A 22,470-nucleotide genomic window follows, 5' to 3' on the forward strand; every position below is an offset into this window, starting at 1 on the left:
GGCTGTGGATGCCTCCGCTGGTGTAGTGACAGGAATTGGCCTTTGGTTCAGCCGGGAGGGGAGCTTTGTAGCGAGCGCCAGCGGGCACGCTCCAAAGATGGCACTTGCGGCTGCAGCAGCAGGAAGTGCACGGCCGGGCCCTTTTTTGCGGCCGCCTGGTGGGGCTGCCGACGTTGAGCCTCCGACGCCGGGCCTCTTCCTGCCGCCCTGAGCGAGCAGCCGGAGCTGCAGCCTTCTGCCTGTTTACAGGCGTCGAACGCACGTTGGGCTCCGAAGCCGCCGCCCCGCTATGCAAATGACTCTGGCTTGCTGTGCATCTTGGACGACGGCCTTCGCCTTGAGCTTGGCCTGCCATGGGGGGGATGGAAGGGGTGTAGCCGGCTCCCAGGCTGCTGGCCTCGGTGGCACCCTCTCGAAGGAACGCCTGGCTTTGGCCCCGGATCCCGCCTCACCCCACCGCCCGAGACTCCGCGATGTAGCGGGCCTGCGCCGGAGGGGCGCCCGTCGAGCCGGCGCGCTCCCAACTCATACTTACCTGGCAGGGGAGATACCATGATCACTAAGGTGGTTCTCCCAGGGTGAGGCTCATCCATTGCACTCCGGGTGTGCTGACCCCTGCGATTTCCCCAAATGCGGGAAACTCGACTGCATAATTTGTGGTAGTGGGGGACTGCGTTCGCGCTTTCCCCTGATTTGCTCTGGTCAAAGATAGACAGATACACGCTGCTGCTTGGGGGGCTCCACGAGCCAACAGGTGTGCGAGTCTCCTTTTGCTGCCTGCTGCGAGGGACTCTCAAGCAAGCACAGCCTGTTGGTGCCCCCTTGTGGCCCCATCTAGAAGCTGCCAAAGGGAAGCCGCTCGCTTTGCTGCTGGCTTTTGGTATCTGGGATTTGTTGTGAGCCTTTTTTAAAAGAGAGGAGGGGAGGGGAGGGGAGGGGAGGGGGGGGTTCCTTCCTTGGTCTTTGTTTTTTCGTTTTCCTCTCTCCGTTTAAACCCTTAACTCTTGATTTGGCGTCCTGATATCTTTGCTTGGCTGCTTTGGACACACCGGCCGAGTTCCCCCTGGGCCCGCTGGCTGTGGATGCCTCCGCTGGTGTAGTGACAGGAATTGGCCTTTGGTTCAGCCGGGAGGGGAGCTTTGTAGCGAGCGCCAGCGGGCACGCTCCAAAGATGGCACTTGCGGCTGCAGCAGCAGGAAGTGCACGGCCGGGCCCTTTTTTGCGGCCGCCTGGTGGGGCTGCCGACGTTGAGCCTCCGACGCCGGGCCTCTTCCTGCCGCCCTGAGCGAGCAGCCGGAGCTGCAGCCTTCTGCCTGTTTACAGGCGTCGAACGCACGTTGGGCTCCGAAGCCGCCGCCCCGCTATGCAAATGACTCTGGCTTGCTGTGCATCTTGGACGACGGCCTTCGCCTTGAGCTTGGCCTGCCATGGGGGGGATGGAAGGGGTGTAGCCGGCTCCCAGGCTGCTGGCCTCGGTGGCACCCTCTCGAAGGAACGCCTGGCTTTGGCCCCGGATCCCGCCTCACCCCACCGCCCGAGACTCCGCGATGTAGCGGGCCTGCGCCGGAGGGGCGCCCGTCGAGCCGGCGCGCTCCCAACTCATACTTACCTGGCAGGGGAGATACCATGATCACTAAGGTGGTTCTCCCAGGGTGAGGCTCATCCATTGCACTCCGGGTGTGCTGACCCCTGCGATTTCCCCAAATGCGGGAAACTCGACTGCATAATTTGTGGTAGTGGGGGACTGCGTTCGCGCTTTCCCCTGATTTGCTCTGGTCAAAGATAGACAGATACACGCTGCTGCTTGGGGGGCTCCACGAGCCAACAGGTGTGCGAGTCTCCTTTTGCTGCCTGCTGCGAGGGACTCTCAAGCAAGCACAGCCTGTTGGTGCCCCCTTGTGGCCCCATCTAGAAGCTGCCAAAGGGAAGCCGCTCGCTTTGCTGCTGGCTTTTGGTATCTGGGATTTGTTGTGAGCCTTTTTTAAAAGAGAGGAGGGGAGGGGAGGGGAGGGGAGGGGAGGGGAGGGGGGGGTTCCTTCCTTGGTCTTTGTTTTTTCGTTTTCCTCTCTCCGTTTAAACCCTTAACTCTTGATTTGGCGTCCTGATATCTTTGCTTGGCTGCTTTGGACACACCGGCCGAGTTCCCCCTGGGCCCGCTGGCTGTGGATGCCTCCGCTGGTGTAGTGACAGGAATTGGCCTTTGGTTCAGCCGGGAGGGGAGCTTTGTAGCGAGCGCCAGCGGGCACGCTCCAAAGATGGCACTTGCGGCTGCAGCAGCAGGAAGTGCACGGCCGGGCCCTTTTTTGCGGCCGCCTGGTGGGGCTGCCGACGTTGAGCCTCCGACGCCGGGCCTCTTCCTGCCGCCCTGAGCGAGCAGCCGGAGCTGCAGCCTTCTGCCTGTTTACAGGCGTCGAACGCACGTTGGGCTCCGAAGCCGCCGCCCCGCTATGCAAATGACTCTGGCTTGCTGTGCATCTTGGACGACGGCCTTCGCCTTGAGCTTGGCCTGCCATGGGGGGGATGGAAGGGGTGTAGCCGGCTCCCAGGCTGCTGGCCTCGGTGGCACCCTCTCGAAGGAACGCCTGGCTTTGGCCCCGGATCCCGCCTCACCCCACCGCCCGAGACTCCGCGATGTAGCGGGCCTGCGCCGGAGGGGCGCCCGTCGAGCCGGCGCGCTCCCAACTCATACTTACCTGGCAGGGGAGATACCATGATCACTAAGGTGGTTCTCCCAGGGTGAGGCTCATCCATTGCACTCCGGGTGTGCTGACCCCTGCGATTTCCCCAAATGCGGGAAACTCGACTGCATAATTTGTGGTAGTGGGGGACTGCGTTCGCGCTTTCCCCTGATTTGCTCTGGTCAAAGATAGACAGATACACGCTGCTGCTTGGGGGGCTCCACGAGCCAACAGGTGTGCGAGTCTCCTTTTGCTGCCTGCTGCGAGGGACTCTCAAGCAAGCACAGCCTGTTGGTGCCCCCTTGTGGCCCCATCTAGAAGCTGCCAAAGGGAAGCCGCTCGCTTTGCTGCTGGCTTTTGGTATCTGGGATTTGTTGTGAGCCTTTTTTAAAAGAGAGGAGGGGAGAGGAGGGGAGGGGAGGGGAGGGGAGGGGAGGGGAGGGGGGGGGTTCCTTCCTTGGTCTTTGTTTTTTCGTTTTCCTCTCTCCGTTTAAACCCTTAACTCTTGATTTGGCGTCCTGATATCTTTGCTTGGCTGCTTTGGACACACCGGCCGAGTTCCCCCTGGGCCCGCTGGCTGTGGATGCCTCCGCTGGTGTAGTGACAGGAATTGGCCTTTGGTTCAGCCGGGAGGGGAGCTTTGTAGCGAGCGCCAGCGGGCACGCTCCAAAGATGGCACTTGCGGCTGCAGCAGCAGGAAGTGCACGGCCGGGCCCTTTTTTGCGGCCGCCTGGTGGGGCTGCCGACGTTGAGCCTCCGACGCCGGGCCTCTTCCTGCCGCCCTGAGCGAGCAGCCGGAGCTGCAGCCTTCTGCCTGTTTACAGGCGTCGAACGCACGTTGGGCTCCGAAGCCGCCGCCCCGCTATGCAAATGACTCTGGCTTGCTGTGCATCTTGGACGACGGCCTTCGCCTTGAGCTTGGCCTGCCATGGGGGGGATGGAAGGGGTGTAGCCGGCTCCCAGGCTGCTGGCCTCGGTGGCACCCTCTCGAAGGAACGCCTGGCTTTGGCCCCGGATCCCGCCTCACCCCACCGCCCGAGACTCCGCGATGTAGCGGGCCTGCGCCGGAGGGGCGCCCGTCGAGCCGGCGCGCTCCCAACTCATACTTACCTGGCAGGGGAGATACCATGATCACTAAGGTGGTTCTCCCAGGGTGAGGCTCATCCATTGCACTCCGGGTGTGCTGACCCCTGCGATTTCCCCAAATGCGGGAAACTCGACTGCATAATTTGTGGTAGTGGGGGACTGCGTTCGCGCTTTCCCCTGATTTGCTCTGGTCAAAGATAGACAGATACACGCTGCTGCTTGGGGGGCTCCACGAGCCAACAGGTGTGCGAGTCTCCTTTTGCTGCCTGCTGCGAGGGACTCTCAAGCAAGCACAGCCTGTTGGTGCCCCCTTGTGGCCCCTTCTAGAAGCTGCCAAAGGGAAGCCGCTCGCTTTGCTGCTGGCTTTTGGTATCTGGGATTTGTTGTGAGCCTTTTTTAAAAGAGAGGAGGGGAGGGGAGGGGGGGGGTTCCTTCCTTGGTCTTTGTTTTTTCGTTTTCCTCTCTCCGTTTAAACCCTTAACTCTTGATTTGGCGTCCTGATATCTTTGCTTGGCTGCTTTGGACACACCGGCCGAGTTCCCCCTGGGCCCGCTGGCTGTGGATGCCTCCGCTGGTGTAGTGACAGGAATTGGCCTTTGGTTCAGCCGGGAGGGGAGCTTTGTAGCGAGCGCCAGCGGGCACGCTCCAAAGATGGCACTTGCGGCTGCAGCAGCAGGAAGTGCACGGCCGGGCCCTTTTTTGCGGCCGCCTGGTGGGGCTGCCGACGTTGAGCCTCCGACGCCGGGCCTCTTCCTGCCGCCCTGAGCGAGCAGCCGGAGCTGCAGCCTTCTGCCTGTTTACAGGCGTCGAACGCACGTTGGGCTCCGAAGCCGCCGCCCCGCTATGCAAATGACTCTGGCTTGCTGTGCATCTTGGACGACGGCCTTCGCCTTGAGCTTGGCCTGCCATGGGGGGGATGGAAGGGGTGTAGCCGGCTCCCAGGCTGCTGGCCTCGGTGGCACCCTCTCGAAGGAACGCCTGGCTTTGGCCCCGGATCCCGCCTCACCCCACCGCCCGAGACTCCGCGATGTAGCGGGCCTGCGCCGGAGGGGCGCCCGTCGAGCCGGCGCGCTCCCAACTCATACTTACCTGGCAGGGGAGATACCATGATCACTAAGGTGGTTCTCCCAGGGTGAGGCTCATCCATTGCACTCCGGGTGTGCTGACCCCTGCGATTTCCCCAAATGCGGGAAACTCGACTGCATAATTTGTGGTAGTGGGGGACTGCGTTCGCGCTTTCCCCTGATTTGCTCTGGTCAAAGATAGACAGATACACGCTGCTGCTTGGGGGGCTCCACGAGCCAACAGGTGTGCGAGTCTCCTTTTGCTGCCTGCTGCGAGGGACTCTCAAGCAAGCACAGCCTGTTGGTGCCCCCTTGTGGCCCCATCTAGAAGCTGCCAAAGGGAAGCCGCTCGCTTTGCTGCTGGCTTTTGGTATCTGGGATTTGTTGTGAGCCTTTTTTAAAAGAGAGGAGGGGAGGGGAGGGGGGGGTTCCTTCCTTGGTCTTTGTTTTTTCGTTTTCCTCTCTCCGTTTAAACCCTTAACTCTTGATTTGGCGTCCTGATATCTTTGCTTGGCTGCTTTGGACACACCGGCCGAGTTCCCCCTGGGCCCGCTGGCTGTGGATGCCTCCGCTGGTGTAGTGACAGGAATTGGCCTTTGGTTCAGCCGGGAGGGGAGCTTTGTAGCGAGCGCCAGCGGGCACGCTCCAAAGATGGCACTTGCGGCTGCAGCAGCAGGAAGTGCACGGCCGGGCCCTTTTTTGCGGCCGCCTGGTGGGGCTGCCGACGTTGAGCCTCCGACGCCGGGCCTCTTCCTGCCGCCCTGAGCGAGCAGCCGGAGCTGCAGCCTTCTGCCTGTTTACAGGCGTCGAACGCACGTTGGGCTCCGAAGCCGCCGCCCCGCTATGCAAATGACTCTGGCTTGCTGTGCATCTTGGACGACGGCCTTCGCCTTGAGCTTGGCCTGCCATGGGGGGGATGGAAGGGGTGTAGCCGGCTCCCAGGCTGCTGGCCTCGGTGGCACCCTCTCGAAGGAACGCCTGGCTTTGGCCCCGGATCCCGCCTCACCCCACCGCCCGAGACTCCGCGATGTAGCGGGCCTGCGCCGGAGGGGCGCCCGTCGAGCCGGCGCGCTCCCAACTCATACTTACCTGGCAGGGGAGATACCATGATCACTAAGGTGGTTCTCCCAGGGTGAGGCTCATCCATTGCACTCCGGGTGTGCTGACCCCTGCGATTTCCCCAAATGCGGGAAACTCGACTGCATAATTTGTGGTAGTGGGGGACTGCGTTCGCGCTTTCCCCTGATTTGCTCTGGTCAAAGATAGACAGATACACGCTGCTGCTTGGGGGGCTCCACGAGCCAACAGGTGTGCGAGTCTCCTTTTGCTGCCTGCTGCGAGGGACTCTCAAGCAAGCACAGCCTGTTGGTGCCCCCTTGTGGCCCCATCTAGAAGCTGCCAAAGGGAAGCCGCTCGCTTTGCTGCTGGCTTTTGGTATCTGGGATTTGTTGTGAGCCTTTTTTAAAAGAGAGGAGGGGAGGGGAGGGGAGGGGAGGGGGGGGTTCCTTCCTTGGTCTTTGTTTTTTCGTTTTCCTCTCTCCGTTTAAACCCTTAACTCTTGATTTGGCGTCCTGATATCTTTGCTTGGCTGCTTTGGACACACCGGCCGAGTTCCCCCTGGGCCCGCTGGCTGTGGATGCCTCCGCTGGTGTAGTGACAGGAATTGGCCTTTGGTTCAGCCGGGAGGGGAGCTTTGTAGCGAGCGCCAGCGGGCACGCTCCAAAGATGGCACTTGCGGCTGCAGCAGCAGGAAGTGCACGGCCGGGCCCTTTTTTGCGGCCGCCTGGTGGGGCTGCAGACGTTGAGCCTCCGACGCCGGGCCTCTTCCTGCCGCCCTGAGCGAGCAGCCGGAGCTGCAGCCTTCTGCCTGTTTACAGGCGTCGAACGCACGTTGGGCTCCGAAGCCGCCGCCCCGCTATGCAAATGACTCTGGCTTGCTGTGCATCTTGGACGACGGCCTTCGCCTTGAGCTTGGCCTGCCATGGGGGGGATGGAAGGGGTGTAGCCGGCTCCCAGGCTGCTGGCCTCGGTGGCACCCTCTCGAAGGAACGCCTGGCTTTGGCCCCGGATCCCACCTCACCCCACCGCCCGAGACTCCGCGATGTAGCGGGCCTGCGCCGGAGGGGCGCCCGTCGAGCCGGCGCGCTCCCAACTCATACTTACCTGGCAGGGGAGATACCATGATCACTAAGGTGGTTCTCCCAGGGTGAGGCTCATCCATTGCACTCCGGGTGTGCTGACCCCTGCGATTTCCCCAAATGCGGGAAACTCGACTGCATAATTTGTGGTAGTGGGGGACTGCGTTCGCGCTTTCCCCTGATTTGCTCTGGTCAAAGATAGACAGATACACGCTGCTGCTTGGGGGGCTCCACGAGCCAACAGGTGTGCGAGTCTCCTTTTGCTGCCTGCTGCGAGGGACTCTCAAGCAAGCACAGCCTGTTGGTGCCCCCTTGTGGCCCCATCTAGAAGCTGCCAAAGGGAAGCCGCTCGCTTTGCTGCTGGCTTTTGGTATCTGGGATTTGTTGTGAGCCTTTTTTAAAAGAGAGGAGGGGAGGGGAGGGGAGGGGAGGGGAGGGGAGGGGGGGGTTCCTTCCTTGGTCTTTGTTTTTTCGTTTTCCTCTCTCCGTTTAAACCCTTAACTCTTGATTTGGCGTCCTGATATCTTTGCTTGGCTGCTTTGGACACACCGGCCGAGTTCCCCCTGGGCCCGCTGGCTGTGGATGCCTCCGCTGGTGTAGTGACAGGAATTGGCCTTTGGTTCAGCCGGGAGGGGAGCTTTGTAGCGAGCGCCAGCGGGCACGCTCCAAAGATGGCACTTGCGGCTGCAGCAGCAGGAAGTGCACGGCCGGGCCCTTTTTTGCGGCCGCCTGGTGGGGCTGCCGACGTTGAGCCTCCGACGCCGGGCCTCTTCCTGCCGCCCTGAGCGAGCAGCCGGAGCTGCAGCCTTCTGCCTGTTTACAGGCGTCGAACGCACGTTGGGCTCCGAAGCCGCCGCCCCGCTATGCAAATGACTCTGGCTTGCTGTGCATCTTGGACGACGGCCTTCGCCTTGAGCTTGGCCTGCCATGGGGGGGATGGAAGGGGTGTAGCCGGCTCCCAGGCTGCTGGCCTCGGTGGCACCCTCTCGAAGGAACGCCTGGCTTTGGCCCCGGATCCCGCCTCACCCCACCGCCCGAGACTCCGCGATGTAGCGGGCCTGCGCCGGAGGGGCGCCCGTCGAGCCGGCGCGCTCCCAACTCATACTTACCTGGCAGGGGAGATACCATGATCACTAAGGTGGTTCTCCCAGGGTGAGGCTCATCCATTGCACTCCGGGTGTGCTGACCCCTGCGATTTCCCCAAATGCGGGAAACTCGACTGCATAATTTGTGGTAGTGGGGGACTGCGTTCGCGCTTTCCCCTGATTTGCTCTGGTCAAAGATAGACAGATACACGCTGCTGCTTGGGGGGCTCCACGAGCCAACAGGTGTGCGAGTCTCCTTTTGCTGCCTGCTGCGAGGGACTCTCAAGCAAGCACAGCCTGTTGGTGCCCCCTTGTGGCCCCATCTAGAAGCTGCCAAAGGGAAGCCGCTCGCTTTGCTGCTGGCTTTTGGTATCTGGGATTTGTTGTGAGCCTTTTTTAAAAGAGAGGAGGGGAGGGGAGGGGAGGGGGGGGTTCCTTCCTTGGTCTTTGTTTTTTCGTTTTCCTCTCTCCGTTTAAACCCTTAACTCTTGATTTGGCGTCCTGATATCTTTGCTTGGCTGCTTTGGACACACCGGCCGAGTTCCCCCTGGGCCCGCTGGCTGTGGATGCCTCCGCTGGTGTAGTGACAGGAATTGGCCTTTGGTTCAGCCGGGAGGGGAGCTTTGTAGCGAGCGCCAGCGGGCACGCTCCAAAGATGGCACTTGCGGCTGCAGCAGCAGGAAGTGCACGGCCGGGCCCTTTTTTGCGGCCGCCTGGTGGGGCTGCCGACGTTGAGCCTCCGACGCCGGGCCTCTTCCTGCCGCCCTGAGCGAGCAGCCGGAGCTGCAGCCTTCTGCCTGTTTACAGGCGTCGAACGCACGTTGGGCTCCGAAGCCGCCGCCCCGCTATGCAAATGACTCTGGCTTGCTGTGCATCTTGGACGACGGCCTTCGCCTTGAGCTTGGCCTGCCATGGGGGGGATGGAAGGGGTGTAGCCGGCTCCCAGGCTGCTGGCCTCGGTGGCACCCTCTCGAAGGAACGCCTGGCTTTGGCCCCGGATCCCGCCTCACCCCACCGCCCGAGACTCCGCGATGTAGCGGGCCTGCGCCGGAGGGGCGCCCGTCGAGCCGGCGCGCTCCCAACTCATACTTACCTGGCAGGGGAGATACCATGATCACTAAGGTGGTTCTCCCAGGGTGAGGCTCATCCATTGCACTCCGGGTGTGCTGACCCCTGCGATTTCCCCAAATGCGGGAAACTCGACTGCATAATTTGTGGTAGTGGGGGACTGCGTTCGCGCTTTCCCCTGATTTGCTCTGGTCAAAGATAGACAGATACACGCTGCTGCTTGGGGGGCTCCACGAGCCAACAGGTGTGCGAGTCTCCTTTTGCTGCCTGCTGCGAGGGACTCTCAAGCAAGCACAGCCTGTTGGTGCCCCCTTGTGGCCCCATCTAGAAGCTGCCAAAGGGAAGCCGCTCGCTTTGCTGCTGGCTTTTGGTATCTGGGATTTGTTGTGAGCCTTTTTTAAAAGAGAGGAGGGGAGAGGAGGGGAGAGGAGGGGAGAGGAGGGGAGGGGAGGGGGGGGGTTCCTTCCTTGGTCTTTGTTTTTTCGTTTTCCTCTCTCCGTTTAAACCCTTAACTCTTGATTTGGCGTCCTGATATCTTTGCTTGGCTGCTTTGGACACACCGGCCGAGTTCCCCCTGGGCCCGCTGGCTGTGGATGCCTCCGCTGGTGTAGTGACAGGAATTGGCCTTTGGTTCAGCCGGGAGGGGAGCTTTGTAGCGAGCGCCAGCGGGCACGCTCCAAAGATGGCACTTGCGGCTGCAGCAGCAGGAAGTGCACGGCCGGGCCCTTTTTTGCGGCCGCCTGGTGGGGCTGCCGACGTTGAGCCTCCGACGCCGGGCCTCTTCCTGCCGCCCTGAGCGAGCAGCCGGAGCTGCAGCCTTCTGCCTGTTTACAGGCGTCGAACTCACGTTGGGCTCCGAAGCCGCCGCCCCGCTATGCAAATGACTCTGGCTTGCTGTGCATCTTGGACGACGGCCTTCGCCTTGAGCTTGGCCTGCCATGGGGGGGATGGAAGGGGTGTAGCCGGCTCCCAGGCTGCTGGCCTCGGTGGCACCCTCTCGAAGGAACGCCTGGCTTTGGCCCCGGATCCCGCCTCACCCCACCGCCCGAGACTCCGCGATGTAGCGGGCCTGCGCCGGAGGGGCGCCCGTCGAGCCGGCGCGCTCCCAACTCATACTTACCTGGCAGGGGAGATACCATGATCACTAAGGTGGTTCTCCCAGGGTGAGGCTCATCCATTGCACTCCGGGTGTGCTGACCCCTGCGATTTCCCCAAATGCGGGAAACTCGACTGCATAATTTGTGGTAGTGGGGGACTGCGTTCGCGCTTTCCCCTGATTTGCTCTGGTCAAAGATAGACAGATACACGCTGCTGCTTGGGGGGCTCCACGAGCCAACAGGTGTGCGAGTCTCCTTTTGCTGCCTGCTGCGAGGGACTCTCAAGCAAGCACAGCCTGTTGGTGCCCCCTTGTGGCCCCATCTAGAAGCTGCCAAAGGGAAGCCGCTCGCTTTGCTGCTGGCTTTTGGTATCTGGGATTTGTTGTGAGCCTTTTTTAAAAGAGAGGAGGGGAGGGGAGGGGGGGGTTCCTTCCTTGGTCTTTGTTTTTTCGTTTTCCTCTCTCCGTTTAAACCCTTAACTCTTGATTTGGCGTCCTGATATCTTTGCTTGGCTGCTTTGGACACACCGGCCGAGTTCCCCCTGGGCCCGCTGGCTGTGGATGCCTCCGCTGGTGTAGTGACAGGAATTGGCCTTTGGTTCAGCCGGGAGGGGAGCTTTGTAGCGAGCGCCAGCGGGCACGCTCCAAAGATGGCACTTGCGGCTGCAGCAGCAGGAAGTGCACGGCCGGGCCCTTTTTTGCGGCCGCCTGGTGGGGCTGCCGACGTTGAGCCTCCGACGCCGGGCCTCTTCCTGCCGCCCTGAGCGAGCAGCCGGAGCTGCAGCCTTCTGCCTGTTTACAGGCGTCGAACGCACGTTGGGCTCCGAAGCCGCCGCCCCGCTATGCAAATGACTCTGGCTTGCTGTGCATCTTGGACGACGGCCTTCGCCTTGAGCTTGGCCTGCCATGGGGGGGATGGAAGGGGTGTAGCCGGCTCCCAGGCTGCTGGCCTCGGTGGCACCCTCTCGAAGGAACGCCTGGCTTTGGCCCCGGATCCCGCCTCACCCCACCGCCCGAGACTCCGCGATGTAGCGGGCCTGCGCCGGAGGGGCGCCCGTCGAGCCGGCGCGCTCCCAACTCATACTTACCTGGCAGGGGAGATACCATGATCACTAAGGTGGTTCTCCCAGGGTGAGGCTCATCCATTGCACTCCGGGTGTGCTGACCCCTGCGATTTCCCCAAATGCGGGAAACTCGACTGCATAATTTGTGGTAGTGGGGGACTGCGTTCGCGCTTTCCCCTGATTTGCTCTGGTCAAAGATAGACAGATACACGCTGCTGCTTGGGGGGCTCCACGAGCCAACAGGTGTGCGAGTCTCCTTTTGCTGCCTGCTGCGAGGGACTCTCAAGCAAGCACAGCCTGTTGGTGCCCCCTTGTGGCCCCATCTAGAAGCTGCCAAAGGGAAGCCGCTCGCTTTGCTGCTGGCTTTTGGTATCTGGGATTTGTTGTGAGCCTTTTTTAAAAGAGAGGAGGGGAGAGGAGGGGAGGGGAGGGGGGGGGTTCCTTCCTTGGTCTTTGTTTTTTCGTTTTCCTCTCTCCGTTTAAACCCTTAACTCTTGATTTGGCGTCCTGATATCTTTGCTTGGCTGCTTTGGACACACCGGCCGAGTTCCCCCTGGGCCCGCTGGCTGTGGATGCCTCCGCTGGTGTAGTGACAGGAATTGGCCTTTGGTTCAGCCGGGAGGGGAGCTTTGTAGCGAGCGCCAGCGGGCACGCTCCAAAGATGGCACTTGCGGCTGCAGCAGCAGGAAGTGCACGGCCGGGCCCTTTTTTGCGGCCGCCTGGTGGGGCTGCCGACGTTGAGCCTCCGACGCCGGGCCTCTTCCTGCCGCCCTGAGCGAGCAGCCGGAGCTGCAGCCTTCTGCCTGTTTACAGGCGTCGAACGCACGTTGGGCTCCGAAGCCGCCGCCCCGCTATGCAAATGACTCTGGCTTGCTGTGCATCTTGGACGACGGCCTTCGCCTTGAGCTTGGCCTGCCATGGGGGGGATGGAAGGGGTGTAGCCGGCTCCCAGGCTGCTGGCCTCGGTGGCACCCTCTCGAAGGAACGCCTGGCTTTGGCCCCGGATCCCGCCTCACCCCACCGCCCGAGACTCCGCGATGTAGCGGGCCTGCGCCGGAGGGGCGCCCGTCGAGCCGGCGCGCTCCCAACTCATACTTACCTGGCAGGGGAGATACCATGATCACTAAGGTGGTTCTCCCAGGGTGAGGCTCATCCATTGCACTCCGGGTGTGCTGACCCCTGCGATTTCCCCAAATGCGGGAAACTCGACTGCATAATTTGTGGTAGTGGGGGACTGCGTTCGCGCTTTCCCCTGATTTGCTCTGGTCAAAGATAGACAGATACACGCTGCTGCTTGGGGGGCTCCACGAGCCAACAGGTGTGCGAGTCTCCTTTTGCTGCCTGCTGCGAGGGACTCTCAAGCAAGCACAGCCTGTTGGTGCCCCCTTGTGGCCCCATCTAGAAGCTGCCAAAGGGAAGCCGCTCGCTTTGCTGCTGGCTTTTGGTATCTGGGATTTGTTGTGAGCCTTTTTTAAAAGAGAGGAGGGGAGGGGAGGGGAGGGGAGGGGGGGGTTCCTTCCTTGGTCTTTGTTTTTTCGTTTTCCTCTCTCCGTTTAAACCCTTAACTCTTGATTTGGCGTCCTGATATCTTTGCTTGGCTGCTTTGGACACACCGGCCGAGTTCCCCCTGGGCCCGCTGGCTGTGGATGCCTCCGCTGGTGTAGTGACAGGAATTGGCCTTTGGTTCAGCCGGGAGGGGAGCTTTGTAGCGAGCGCCAGCGGGCACGCTCCAAAGATGGCACTTGCGGCTGCAGCAGCAGGAAGTGCACGGCCGGGCCCTTTTTTGCGGCCGCCTGGTGGGGCTGCCGACGTTGAGCCTCCGACGCCGGGCCTCTTCCTGCCGCCCTGAGCGAGCAGCCGGAGCTGCAGCCTTCTGCCTGTTTACAGGCGTCGAACGCACGTTGGGCTCCGAAGCCGCCGCCCCGCTATGCAAATGACTCTGGCTTGCTGTGCATCTTGGACGACGGCCTTCGCCTTGAGCTTGGCCTGCCATGGGGGGGATGGAAGGGGTGTAGCCGGCTCCCAGGCTGCTGGCCTCGGTGGCACCCTCTCGAAGGAACGCCTGGCTTTGGCCCCGGATCCCGCCTCACCCCACCGCCCGAGACTCCGCGATGTAGCGGGCCTGCGCCGGAGGGGCGCCCGTCGAGCCGGCGCGCTCCCAACTCATACTTACCTGGCAGGGGAGATACCATGATCACTAAGGTGGTTCTCCCAGGGTGAGGCTCATCCATTGCACTCCGGGTGTGCTGACCCCTGCGATTTCCCCAAATGCGGGAAACTCGACTGCATAATTTGTGGTAGTGGGGGACTGCGTTCGCGCTTTCCCCTGATTTGCTCTGGTCAAAGATAGACAGATACACGCTGCTGCTTGGGGGGCTCCACGAGCCAACAGGTGTGCGAGTCTCCTTTTGCTGCCTGCTGCGAGGGACTCTCAAGCAAGCACAGCCTGTTGGTGCCCCCTTGTGGCCCCATCTAGAAGCTGCCAAAGGGAAGCCGCTCGCTTTGCTGCTGGCTTTTGGTATCTGGGATTTGTTGTGAGCCTTTTTTAAAAGAGAGGAGGGGAGGGGAGGGGAGGGGAGGGGAGGGGAGGGGAGGGGGGGGTTCCTTCCTTGGTCTTTGTTTTTTCGTTTTCCTCTCTCCGTTTAAACCCTTAACTCTTGATTTGGCGTCCTGATATCTTTGCTTGGCTGCTTTGGACACACCGGCCGAGTTCCCCCTGGGCCCGCTGGCTGTGGATGCCTCCGCTGGTGTAGTGACAGGAATTGGCCTTTGGTTCAGCCGGGAGGGGAGCTTTGTAGCGAGCGCCAGCGGGCACGCTCCAAAGATGGCACTTGCGGCTGCAGCAGCAGGAAGTGCACGGCCGGGCCCTTTTTTGCGGCCGCCTGGTGGGGCTGCCGACGTTGAGCCTCCGACGCCGGGCCTCTTCCTGCCGCCCTGAGCGAGCAGCCGGAGCTGCAGCCTTCTGCCTGTTTACAGGCGTCGAACGCACGTTGGGCTCCGAAGCCGCCGCCCCGCTATGCAAATGACTCTGGCTTGCTGTGCATCTTGGACGACGGCCTTCGCCTTGAGCTTGGCCTGCCATGGGGGGGATGGAAGGGGTGTAGCCGGCTCCCAGGCTGCTGGCCTCGGTGGCACCCTCTCGAAGGAACGCCTGGCTTTGGCCCCGGATCCCGCCTCACCCCACCGCCCGAGACTCCGCGATGTAGCGGGCCTGCGCCGGAGGGGCGCCCGTCGAGCCGGCGCGCTCCCAACTCATACTTACCTGGCAGGGGAGATACCATGATCACTAAGGTGGTTCTCCCAGGGTGAGGCTCATCCATTGCACTCCGGGTGTGCTGACCCCTGCGATTTCCCCAAATGCGGGAAACTCGACTGCATAATTTGTGGTAGTGGGGGACTGCGTTCGCGCTTTCCCCTGATTTGCTCTGGTCAAAGATAGACAGATACATGCTGCTGCTTGGGGGGCTCCACGAGCCAACAGGTGTGCGAGTCTCCTTTTGCTGCCTGCTGCGAGGGACTCTCAAGCAAGCACAGCCTGTTGGTGCCCCCTTGTGGCCCCATCTAGAAGCTGCCAAAGGGAAGCCGCTCGCTTTGCTGCTGGCTTTTGGTATCTGGGATTTGTTGTGAGCCTTTTTTAAAAGAGAGGAGGGGAGAGGAGGGGAGGGGAGGGGAGGGGGGGGGTTCCTTCCTTGGTCTTTGTTTTTTCGTTTTCCTCTCTCCGTTTAAACCCTTAACTCTTGATTTGGCGTCCTGATATCTTTGCTTGGCTGCTTTGGACACACCGGCCGAGTTCCCCCTGGGCCCGCTGGCTGTGGATGCCTCCGCTGGTGTAGTGACAGGAATTGGCCTTTGGTTCAGCCGGGAGGGGAGCTTTGTAGCGAGCGCCAGCGGGCACGCTCCAAAGATGGCACTTGCGGCTGCAGCAGCAGGAAGTGCACGGCCGGGCCCTTTTTTGCGGCCGCCTGGTGGGGCTGCCGACGTTGAGCCTCCGACGCCGGGCCTCTTCCTGCCGCCCTGAGCGAGCAGCCGGAGCTGCAGCCTTCTGCCTGTTTACAGGCGTCGAACGCACGTTGGGCTCCGAAGCCGCCGCCCCGCTATGCAAATGACTCTGGCTTGCTGTGCATCTTGGACGACGGCCTTCGCCTTGAGCTTGGCCTGCCATGGGGGGGATGGAAGGGGTGTAGCCGGCTCCCAGGCTGCTGGCCTCGGTGGCACCCTCTCGAAGGAACGCCTGGCTTTGGCCCCGGATCCCGCCTCACCCCACCGCCCGAGACTCCGCGATGTAGCGGGCCTGCGCCGGAGGGGCGCCCGTCGAGCCGGCGCGCTCCCAACTCATACTTACCTGGCAGGGGAGATACCATGATCACTAAGGTGGTTCTCCCAGGGTGAGGCTCATCCATTGCACTCCGGGTGTGCTGACCCCTGCGATTTCCCCAAATGCGGGAAACTCGACTGCATAATTTGTGGTAGTGGGGGACTGCGTTCGCGCTTTCCCCTGATTTGCTCTGGTCAAAGATAGACAGATACACGCTGCTGCTTGGGGGGCTCCACGAGCCAACAGGTGTGCGAGTCTCCTTTTGCTGCCTGCTGCGAGGGACTCTCAAGCAAGCACAGCCTGTTGGTGCCCCCTTGTGGCCCCATCTAGAAGCTGCCAAAGGGAAGCCGCTCGCTTTGCTGCTGGCTTTTGGTATCTGGGATTTGTTGTGAGCCTTTTTTAAAAGAGAGGAGGGGAGGGGAGAGGAGGGGAGGGGAGGGGAGGGGAGGGGAGGGGAGGGGAGGGGAGGGGAGGGGGGGGTTCCTTCCTTGGTCTTTGTTTTTTCGTTTTCCTCTCTCCGTTTAAACCCTTAACTCTTGATTTGGCGTCCTGATATCTTTGCTTGGCTGCTTTGGACACACCGGCCGAGTTCCCCCTGGGCCCGCTGGCTGTGGATGCCTCCGCTGGTGTAGTGACAGGAATTGGCCTTTGGTTCAGCCGGGAGGGGAGCTTTGTAGCGAGCGCCAGCGGGCACGCTCCAAAGATGGCACTTGCGGCTGCAGCAGCAGGAAGTGCACGGCCGGGCCCTTTTTTGCGGCCGCCTGGTGGGGCTGCCGACGTTGAGCCTCCGACGCCGGGCCTCTTCCTGCCGCCCTGAGCGAGCAGCCGGAGCTGCAGCCTTCTGCCTGTTTACAGGCGTCGAACGCACGTTGGACTCCGAAGCCGCCGCCCCGCTATGCAAATGACTCTGGCTTGCTGTGCATCTTGGACGACGGCCTTCGCCTTGAGCTTGGCCTGCCATGGGGGGGATGGAAGGGGTGTAGCCGGCTCCCAGGCTGCTGGCCTCGGTGGCACCCTCTCGAAGGAACGCCTGGCTTTGGCCCCGGATCCCGCCTCACCCCACCGCCCGAGACTCCGCGATGTAGCGGGCCTGCGCCGGAGGGGCGCCCGTCGAGCCGGCGCGCTCCCAACTCATACTTACCTGGCAGGGGAGATACCATGATCACTAAGGTGGTTCTCCCAGGGTGAGGCTCATCCATTGCACTCCGGGTGTGCTGACCCCTGCGATTTCCCCAAATGCGGGAAACTCGACTGCATAATTTGTGGTAGTGGGGGACTGCGTTCGCGCTTTCCCCTGATTTGCTCTGGTCAAAGATAGACAGATACACGCTGCTGCTTGGGGGGCTCCACGAGCCAACAGGTGTGCGAGTCTCCTTTTGCTGCCTGCTGCGAGGGACTCTCAAGCAAGCACAGCCTGTTGGTGCCCCCTTGTGGCCCCATCTAGAAGCTGCCAAAGGGAAGCCGCTCGCTTTGCTGCTGGCTTTTGGTATCTGGGATTTGTTGTGAGCCTTTTTTAAAAGAGAGGAGGGGAGGGGAGGGGAGGGGGGGGTTCCTTCCTTGGTCTTTGTTTTTTCGTTTTCCTCTCTCCGTTTAAACCCTTAACTCTTGATTTGGCGTCCTGATATCTTTGCTTGGCTGCTTTGGACACACCGGCCGAGTTCCCCCTGGGCCCGCTGGCTGTGGATGCCTCCGCTGGTGTAGTGACAGGAATTGGCCTTTGGTTCAGCCGGGAGGGGAGCTTTGTAGCGAGCGCCAGCGGGCACGCTCCAAAGATGGCACTTGCGGCTGCAGCAGCAGGAAGTGCACGGCCGGGCCCTTTTTTGCGGCCGCCTGGTGGGGCTGCCGACGTTGAGCCTCCGACGCCGGGCCTCTTCCTGCCGCCCTGAGCGAGCAGCCGGAGCTGCAGCCTTCTGCCTGTTTACAGGCGTCGAACGCACGTTGGGCTCCGAAGCCGCCGCCCCGCTATGCAAATGACTCTGGCTTGCTGTGCATCTTGGACGACGGCCTTCGCCTTGAGCTTGGCCTGCCATGGGGGGGATGGAAGGGGTGTAGCCGGCTCCCAGGCTGCTGGCCTCGGTGGCACCCTCTCGAAGGAACGCCTGGCTTTGGCCCCGGATCCCGCCTCACCCCACCGCCCGAGACTCCGCGATGTAGCGGGCCTGCGCCGGAGGGGCGCCCGTCGAGCCGGCGCGCTCCCAACTCATACTTACCTGGCAGGGGAGATACCATGATCACTAAGGTGGTTCTCCCAGGGTGAGGCTCATCCATTGCACTCCGGGTGTGCTGACCCCTGCGATTTCCCCAAATGCGGGAAACTCGACTGCATAATTTGTGGTAGTGGGGGACTGCGTTCGCGCTTTCCCCTGATTTGCTCTGGTCAAAGATAGACAGATACACGCTGCTGCTTGGGGGGCTCCACGAGCCAACAGGTGTGCGAGTCTCCTTTTGCTGCCTGCTGCGAGGGACTCTCAAGCAAGCACAGCCTGTTGGTGCCCCCTTGTGGCCCCATCTAGAAGCTGCCAAAGGGAAGCCGCTCGCTTTGCTGCTGGCTTTTGGTATCTGGGATTTGTTGTGAGCCTTTTTTAAAAGAGAGGAGGGGAGGGGAGGGGAGGGGGGGGTTCCTTCCTTGGTCTTTGTTTTTTCGTTTTCCTCTCTCCGTTTAAACCCTTAACTCTTGATTTGGCGTCCTGATATCTTTGCTTGGCTGCTTTGGACACACCGGCCGAGTTCCCCCTGGGCCCGCTGGCTGTGGATGCCTCCGCTGGTGTAGTGACAGGAATTGGCCTTTGGTTCAGCCGGGAGGGGAGCTTTGTAGCGAGCGCCAGCGGGCACGCTCCAAAGATGGCACTTGCGGCTGCAGCAGCAGGAAGTGCACGGCCGGGCCCTTTTTTGCGGCCGCCTGGTGGGGCTGCCGACGTTGAGCCTCCGACGCCGGGCCTCTTCCTGCCGCCCTGAGCGAGCAGCCGGAGCTGCAGCCTTCTGCCTGTTTACAGGCGTCGAACGCACGTTGGGCTCCGAAGCCGCCGCCCCGCTATGCAAATGACTCTGGCTTGCTGTGCATCTTGGACGACGGCCTTCGCCTTGAGCTTGGCCTGCCATGGGGGGGATGGAAGGGGTGTAGCCGGCTCCCAGGCTGCTGGCCTCGGTGGCACCCTCTCGAAGGAACGCCTGGCTTTGGCCCCGGATCCCGCCTCACCCCACCGCCCGAGACTCCGCGATGTAGCGGGCCTGCGCCGGAGGGGCGCCCGTCGAGCCGGCGCGCTCCCAACTCATACTTACCTGGCAGGGGAGATACCATGATCACTAAGGTGGTTCTCCCAGGGTGAGGCTCATCCATTGCACTCCGGGTGTGCTGACCCCTGCGATTTCCCCAAATGCGGGAAACTCGACTGCATAATTTGTGGTAGTGGGGGACTGCGTTCGCGCTTTCCCCTGATTTGCTCTGGTCAAAGATAGACAGATACACGCTGCTGCTTGGGGGGCTCCACGAGCCAACAGGTGTGCGAGTCTCCTTTTGCTGCCTGCTGCGAGGGACTCTCAAGCAAGCACAGCCTGTTGGTGCCCCCTTGTGGCCCCATCTAGAAGCTGCCAAAGGGAAGCCGCTCGCTTTGCTGCTGGCTTTTGGTATCTGGGATTTGTTGTGAGCCTTTTTTAAAAGAGAGGAGGGGAGAGGAGGGGAGGGGAGGGGAGGGGGGGGGTTCCTTCCTTGGTCTTTGTTTTTTCGTTTTCCTCTCTCCGTTTAAACCCTTAACTCTTGATTTGGCGTCCTGATATCTTTGCTTGGCTGCTTTGGACACACCGGCCGAGTTCCCCCTGGGCCCGCTGGCTGTGGATGCCTCCGCTGGTGTAGTGACAGGAATTGGCCTTTGGTTCAGCCGGGAGGGGAGCTTTGTAGCGAGCGCCAGCGGGCACGCTCCAAAGATGGCACTTGCGGCTGCAGCAGCAGGAAGTGCACGGCCGGGCCCTTTTTTGCGGCCGCCTGGTGGGGCTGCCGACGTTGAGCCTCCGACGCCGGGCCTCTTCCTGCCGCCCTGAGCGAGCAGCCGGAGCTGCAGCCTTCTGCCTGTTTACAGGCGTCGAACGCACGTTGGGCTCCGAAGCCGCCGCCCCGCTATGCAAATGACTCTGGCTTGCTGTGCATCTTGGACGACGGCCTTCGCCTTGAGCTTGGCCTGCCATGGGGGGGATGGAAGGGGTGTAGCCGGCTCCCAGGCTGCTGGCCTCGGTGGCACCCTCTCGAAGGAACGCCTGGCTTTGGCCCCGGATCCCGCCTCACCCCACCGCCCGAGACTCCGCGATGTAGCGGGCCTGCGCCGGAGGGGCGCCCGTCGAGCCGGCGCGCTCCCAACTCATACTTACCTGGCAGGGGAGATACCATGATCACTAAGGTGGTTCTCCCAGGGTGAGGCTCATCCATTGCACTCCGGGTGTGCTGACCCCTGCGATTTCCCCAAATGCGGGAAACTCGACTGCATAATTTGTGGTAGTGGGGGACTGCGTTCGCGCTTTCCCCTGATTTGCTCTGGTCAAAGATAGACAGATACACGCTGCTGCTTGGGGGGCTCCACGAGCCAACAGGTGTGCGAGTCTCCTTTTGCTGCCTGCTGCGAGGGACTCTCAAGCAAGCACAGCCTGTTGGTGCCCCCTTGTGGCCCCATCTAGAAGCTGCCAAAGGGAAGCCGCTCGCTTTGCTGCTGGCTTTTGGTATCTGGGATTTGTTGTGAGCCTTTTTTAAAAGAGAGGAGGGGAGGGGGGGGTTCCTTCCTTGGTCTTTGTTTTTTCGTTTTCCTCTCTCCGTTTAAACCCTTAACTCTTGATTTGGCGTCCTGATATCTTTGCTTGGCTGCTTTGGACACACCGGCCGAGTTCCCCCTGGGCCCGCTGGCTGTGGATGCCTCCGCTGGTGTAGTGACAGGAATTGGCCTTTGGTTCAGCCGGGAGGGGAGCTTTGTAGCGAGCGCCAGCGGGCACGCTCCAAAGATGGCACTTGCGGCTGCAGCAGCAGGAAGTGCACGGCCGGGCCCTTTTTTGCGGCCGCCTGGTGGGGCTGCCGACGTTGAGCCTCCGACGCCGGGCCTCTTCCTGCCGCCCTGAGCGAGCAGCCGGAGCTGCAGCCTTCTGCCTGTTTACAGGCGTCGAACGCACGTTGGGCTCCGAAGCCGCCGCCCCGCTATGCAAATGACTCTGGCTTGCTGTGCATCTTGGACGACGGCCTTCGCCTTGAGCTTGGCCTGCCATGGGGGGGATGGAAGGGGTGTAGCCGGCTCCCAGGCTGCTGGCCTCGGTGGCACCCTCTCGAAGGAACGCCTGGCTTTGGCCCCGGATCCCGCCTCACCCCACCGCCCGAGACTCCGCGATGTAGCGGGCCTGCGCCGGAGGGGCGCCCGTCGAGCCGGCGCGCTCCCAACTCATACTTACCTGGCAGGGGAGATACCATGATCACTAAGGTGGTTCTCCCAGGGTGAGGCTCATCCATTGCACTCCGGGTGTGCTGACCCCTGCGATTTCCCCAAATGCGGGAAACTCGACTGCATAATTTGTGGTAGTGGGGGACTGCGTTCGCGCTTTCCCCTGATTTGCTCTGGTCAAAGATAGACAGATACACGCTGCTGCTTGGGGGGCTCCACGAGCCAACAGGTGTGCGAGTCTCCTTTTGCTGCCTGCTGCGAGGGACTCTCAAGCAAGCACAGCCTGTTGGTGCCCCCTTGTGGCCCCATCTAGAAGCTGCCAAAGGGAAGCCGCTCGCTTTGCTGCTGGCTTTTGGTATCTGGGATTTGTTGTGAGCCTTTTTTAAAAGAGAGGAGGGGAGGGGAGGGGAGGGGAGGGGGGGGTTCCTTCCTTGGTCTTTGTTTTTTCGTTTTCCTCTCTCCGTTTAAACCCTTAACTCTTGATTTGGCGTCCTGATATCTTTGCTTGGCTGCTTTGGACACACCGGCCGAGTTCCCCCTGGGCCCGCTGGCTGTGGATGCCTCCGCTGGTGTAGTGACAGGAATTGGCCTTTGGTTCAGCCGGGAGGGGAGCTTTGTAGCGAGCGCCAGCGGGCACGCTCCAAAGATGGCACTTGCGGCTGCAGCAGCAGGAAGTGCACGGCCGGGCCCTTTTTTGCGGCCGCCTGGTGGGGCTGCCGACGTTGAGCCTCCGACGCCGGGCCTCTTCCTGCCGCCCTGAGCGAGCAGCCGGAGCTGCAGCCTTCTGCCTGTTTACAGGCGTCGAACGCACGTTGGGCTCCGAAGCCGCCGCCCCGCTATGCAAATGACTCTGGCTTGCTGTGCATCTTGGACGACGGCCTTCGCCTTGAGCTTGGCCTGCCATGGGGGGGATGGAAGGGGTGTAGCCGGCTCCCAGGCTGCTGGCCTCGGTGGCACCCTCTCGAAGGAACGCCTGGCTTTGGCCCCGGATCCCGCCTCACCCCACCGCCCGAGACTCCGCGATGTAGCGGGCCTGCGCCGGAGGGGCGCCCGTCGAGCCGGCGCGCTCCCAACTCATACTTACCTGGCAGGGGAGATACCATGATCACTAAGGTGGTTCTCCCAGGGTGAGGCTCATCCATTGCACTCCGGGTGTGCTGACCCCTGCGATTTCCCCAAATGCGGGAAACTCGACTGCATAATTTGTGGTAGTGGGGGACTGCGTTCGCGCTTTCCCCTGATTTGCTCTGGTCAAAGATAGACAGATACACGCTGCTGCTTGGGGGGCTCCACGAGCCAACAGGTGTGCGAGTCTCCTTTTGCTGCCTGCTGCGAGGGACTCTCAAGCAAGCACAGCCTGTTGGTGCCCCCTTGTGGCCCCATCTAGAAGCTGCCAAAGGGAAGCCGCTCGCTTTGCTGCTGGCTTTTGGTATCTGGGATTTGTTGTGAGCCTTTTTTAAAAGAGAGG

At 61.7% G+C, this 22,470-nt stretch overlaps 21 non-coding genes across 21 annotated transcripts; all 21 read left to right on the forward strand.

The window, feature by feature from the left end:
- Positions 1 to 527: 527 nt before the first annotated feature.
- Positions 528 to 691, forward strand: LOC142267688 (U1 spliceosomal RNA). The gene has a single exon (XR_012733525.1). It is a non-coding gene; the product is annotated as a U1 spliceosomal RNA (small nuclear RNA).
- A 910-nt stretch (positions 692 to 1,601) lies between these two features.
- LOC142267700 (U1 spliceosomal RNA) lies at positions 1,602 to 1,765 on the forward strand. The gene has a single exon (XR_012733536.1). It is a non-coding gene; the product is annotated as a U1 spliceosomal RNA (small nuclear RNA).
- A 920-nt stretch (positions 1,766 to 2,685) lies between these two features.
- On the forward strand, positions 2,686 to 2,849 carry LOC142267712 (U1 spliceosomal RNA). Its single transcript, XR_012733547.1, has one exon. It is a non-coding gene; the product is annotated as a U1 spliceosomal RNA (small nuclear RNA).
- A 931-nt stretch (positions 2,850 to 3,780) lies between these two features.
- LOC142267724 (U1 spliceosomal RNA) lies at positions 3,781 to 3,944 on the forward strand. Its single transcript, XR_012733558.1, has one exon. It is a non-coding gene; the product is annotated as a U1 spliceosomal RNA (small nuclear RNA).
- Positions 3,945 to 4,845: 901 nt separating this feature from the next.
- LOC142267725 (U1 spliceosomal RNA) lies at positions 4,846 to 5,009 on the forward strand. Its single transcript, XR_012733559.1, has one exon. It is a non-coding gene; the product is annotated as a U1 spliceosomal RNA (small nuclear RNA).
- A 900-nt stretch (positions 5,010 to 5,909) lies between these two features.
- LOC142267726 (U1 spliceosomal RNA) lies at positions 5,910 to 6,073 on the forward strand. The gene has a single exon (XR_012733560.1). It is a non-coding gene; the product is annotated as a U1 spliceosomal RNA (small nuclear RNA).
- Positions 6,074 to 6,983: 910 nt separating this feature from the next.
- LOC142267727 (U1 spliceosomal RNA) lies at positions 6,984 to 7,147 on the forward strand. The gene has a single exon (XR_012733561.1). It is a non-coding gene; the product is annotated as a U1 spliceosomal RNA (small nuclear RNA).
- Positions 7,148 to 8,067: 920 nt separating this feature from the next.
- LOC142267728 (U1 spliceosomal RNA) lies at positions 8,068 to 8,231 on the forward strand. The gene has a single exon (XR_012733562.1). It is a non-coding gene; the product is annotated as a U1 spliceosomal RNA (small nuclear RNA).
- A 905-nt stretch (positions 8,232 to 9,136) lies between these two features.
- Positions 9,137 to 9,300, forward strand: LOC142267731 (U1 spliceosomal RNA). The gene has a single exon (XR_012733564.1). It is a non-coding gene; the product is annotated as a U1 spliceosomal RNA (small nuclear RNA).
- A 931-nt stretch (positions 9,301 to 10,231) lies between these two features.
- LOC142267732 (U1 spliceosomal RNA) lies at positions 10,232 to 10,395 on the forward strand. The gene has a single exon (XR_012733565.1). It is a non-coding gene; the product is annotated as a U1 spliceosomal RNA (small nuclear RNA).
- Positions 10,396 to 11,295: 900 nt separating this feature from the next.
- LOC142267733 (U1 spliceosomal RNA) lies at positions 11,296 to 11,459 on the forward strand. The gene has a single exon (XR_012733566.1). It is a non-coding gene; the product is annotated as a U1 spliceosomal RNA (small nuclear RNA).
- Positions 11,460 to 12,370: 911 nt separating this feature from the next.
- Positions 12,371 to 12,534, forward strand: LOC142267734 (U1 spliceosomal RNA). The gene has a single exon (XR_012733567.1). It is a non-coding gene; the product is annotated as a U1 spliceosomal RNA (small nuclear RNA).
- A 910-nt stretch (positions 12,535 to 13,444) lies between these two features.
- Positions 13,445 to 13,608, forward strand: LOC142267735 (U1 spliceosomal RNA). The gene has a single exon (XR_012733568.1). It is a non-coding gene; the product is annotated as a U1 spliceosomal RNA (small nuclear RNA).
- A 925-nt stretch (positions 13,609 to 14,533) lies between these two features.
- Positions 14,534 to 14,697, forward strand: LOC142267736 (U1 spliceosomal RNA). Its single transcript, XR_012733569.1, has one exon. It is a non-coding gene; the product is annotated as a U1 spliceosomal RNA (small nuclear RNA).
- A 916-nt stretch (positions 14,698 to 15,613) lies between these two features.
- LOC142267737 (U1 spliceosomal RNA) lies at positions 15,614 to 15,777 on the forward strand. The gene has a single exon (XR_012733570.1). It is a non-coding gene; the product is annotated as a U1 spliceosomal RNA (small nuclear RNA).
- Positions 15,778 to 16,727: 950 nt separating this feature from the next.
- LOC142267738 (U1 spliceosomal RNA) lies at positions 16,728 to 16,891 on the forward strand. Its single transcript, XR_012733571.1, has one exon. It is a non-coding gene; the product is annotated as a U1 spliceosomal RNA (small nuclear RNA).
- A 905-nt stretch (positions 16,892 to 17,796) lies between these two features.
- On the forward strand, positions 17,797 to 17,960 carry LOC142267739 (U1 spliceosomal RNA). The gene has a single exon (XR_012733572.1). It is a non-coding gene; the product is annotated as a U1 spliceosomal RNA (small nuclear RNA).
- A 905-nt stretch (positions 17,961 to 18,865) lies between these two features.
- LOC142267741 (U1 spliceosomal RNA) lies at positions 18,866 to 19,029 on the forward strand. Its single transcript, XR_012733573.1, has one exon. It is a non-coding gene; the product is annotated as a U1 spliceosomal RNA (small nuclear RNA).
- Positions 19,030 to 19,945: 916 nt separating this feature from the next.
- Positions 19,946 to 20,109, forward strand: LOC142267743 (U1 spliceosomal RNA). The gene has a single exon (XR_012733575.1). It is a non-coding gene; the product is annotated as a U1 spliceosomal RNA (small nuclear RNA).
- An 895-nt stretch (positions 20,110 to 21,004) lies between these two features.
- LOC142267744 (U1 spliceosomal RNA) lies at positions 21,005 to 21,168 on the forward strand. Its single transcript, XR_012733576.1, has one exon. It is a non-coding gene; the product is annotated as a U1 spliceosomal RNA (small nuclear RNA).
- A 910-nt stretch (positions 21,169 to 22,078) lies between these two features.
- LOC142267745 (U1 spliceosomal RNA) lies at positions 22,079 to 22,242 on the forward strand. Its single transcript, XR_012733577.1, has one exon. It is a non-coding gene; the product is annotated as a U1 spliceosomal RNA (small nuclear RNA).
- The last annotated feature ends 228 nt before the right edge of the window (positions 22,243 to 22,470 follow it).

This window comes from Anomaloglossus baeobatrachus, unplaced genomic scaffold (genome assembly GCF_048569485.1).
Source record: "Anomaloglossus baeobatrachus isolate aAnoBae1 unplaced genomic scaffold, aAnoBae1.hap1 Scaffold_2964, whole genome shotgun sequence".
NCBI classification, from domain to species: Eukaryota; Metazoa; Chordata; class Amphibia; order Anura; family Aromobatidae; genus Anomaloglossus; species Anomaloglossus baeobatrachus.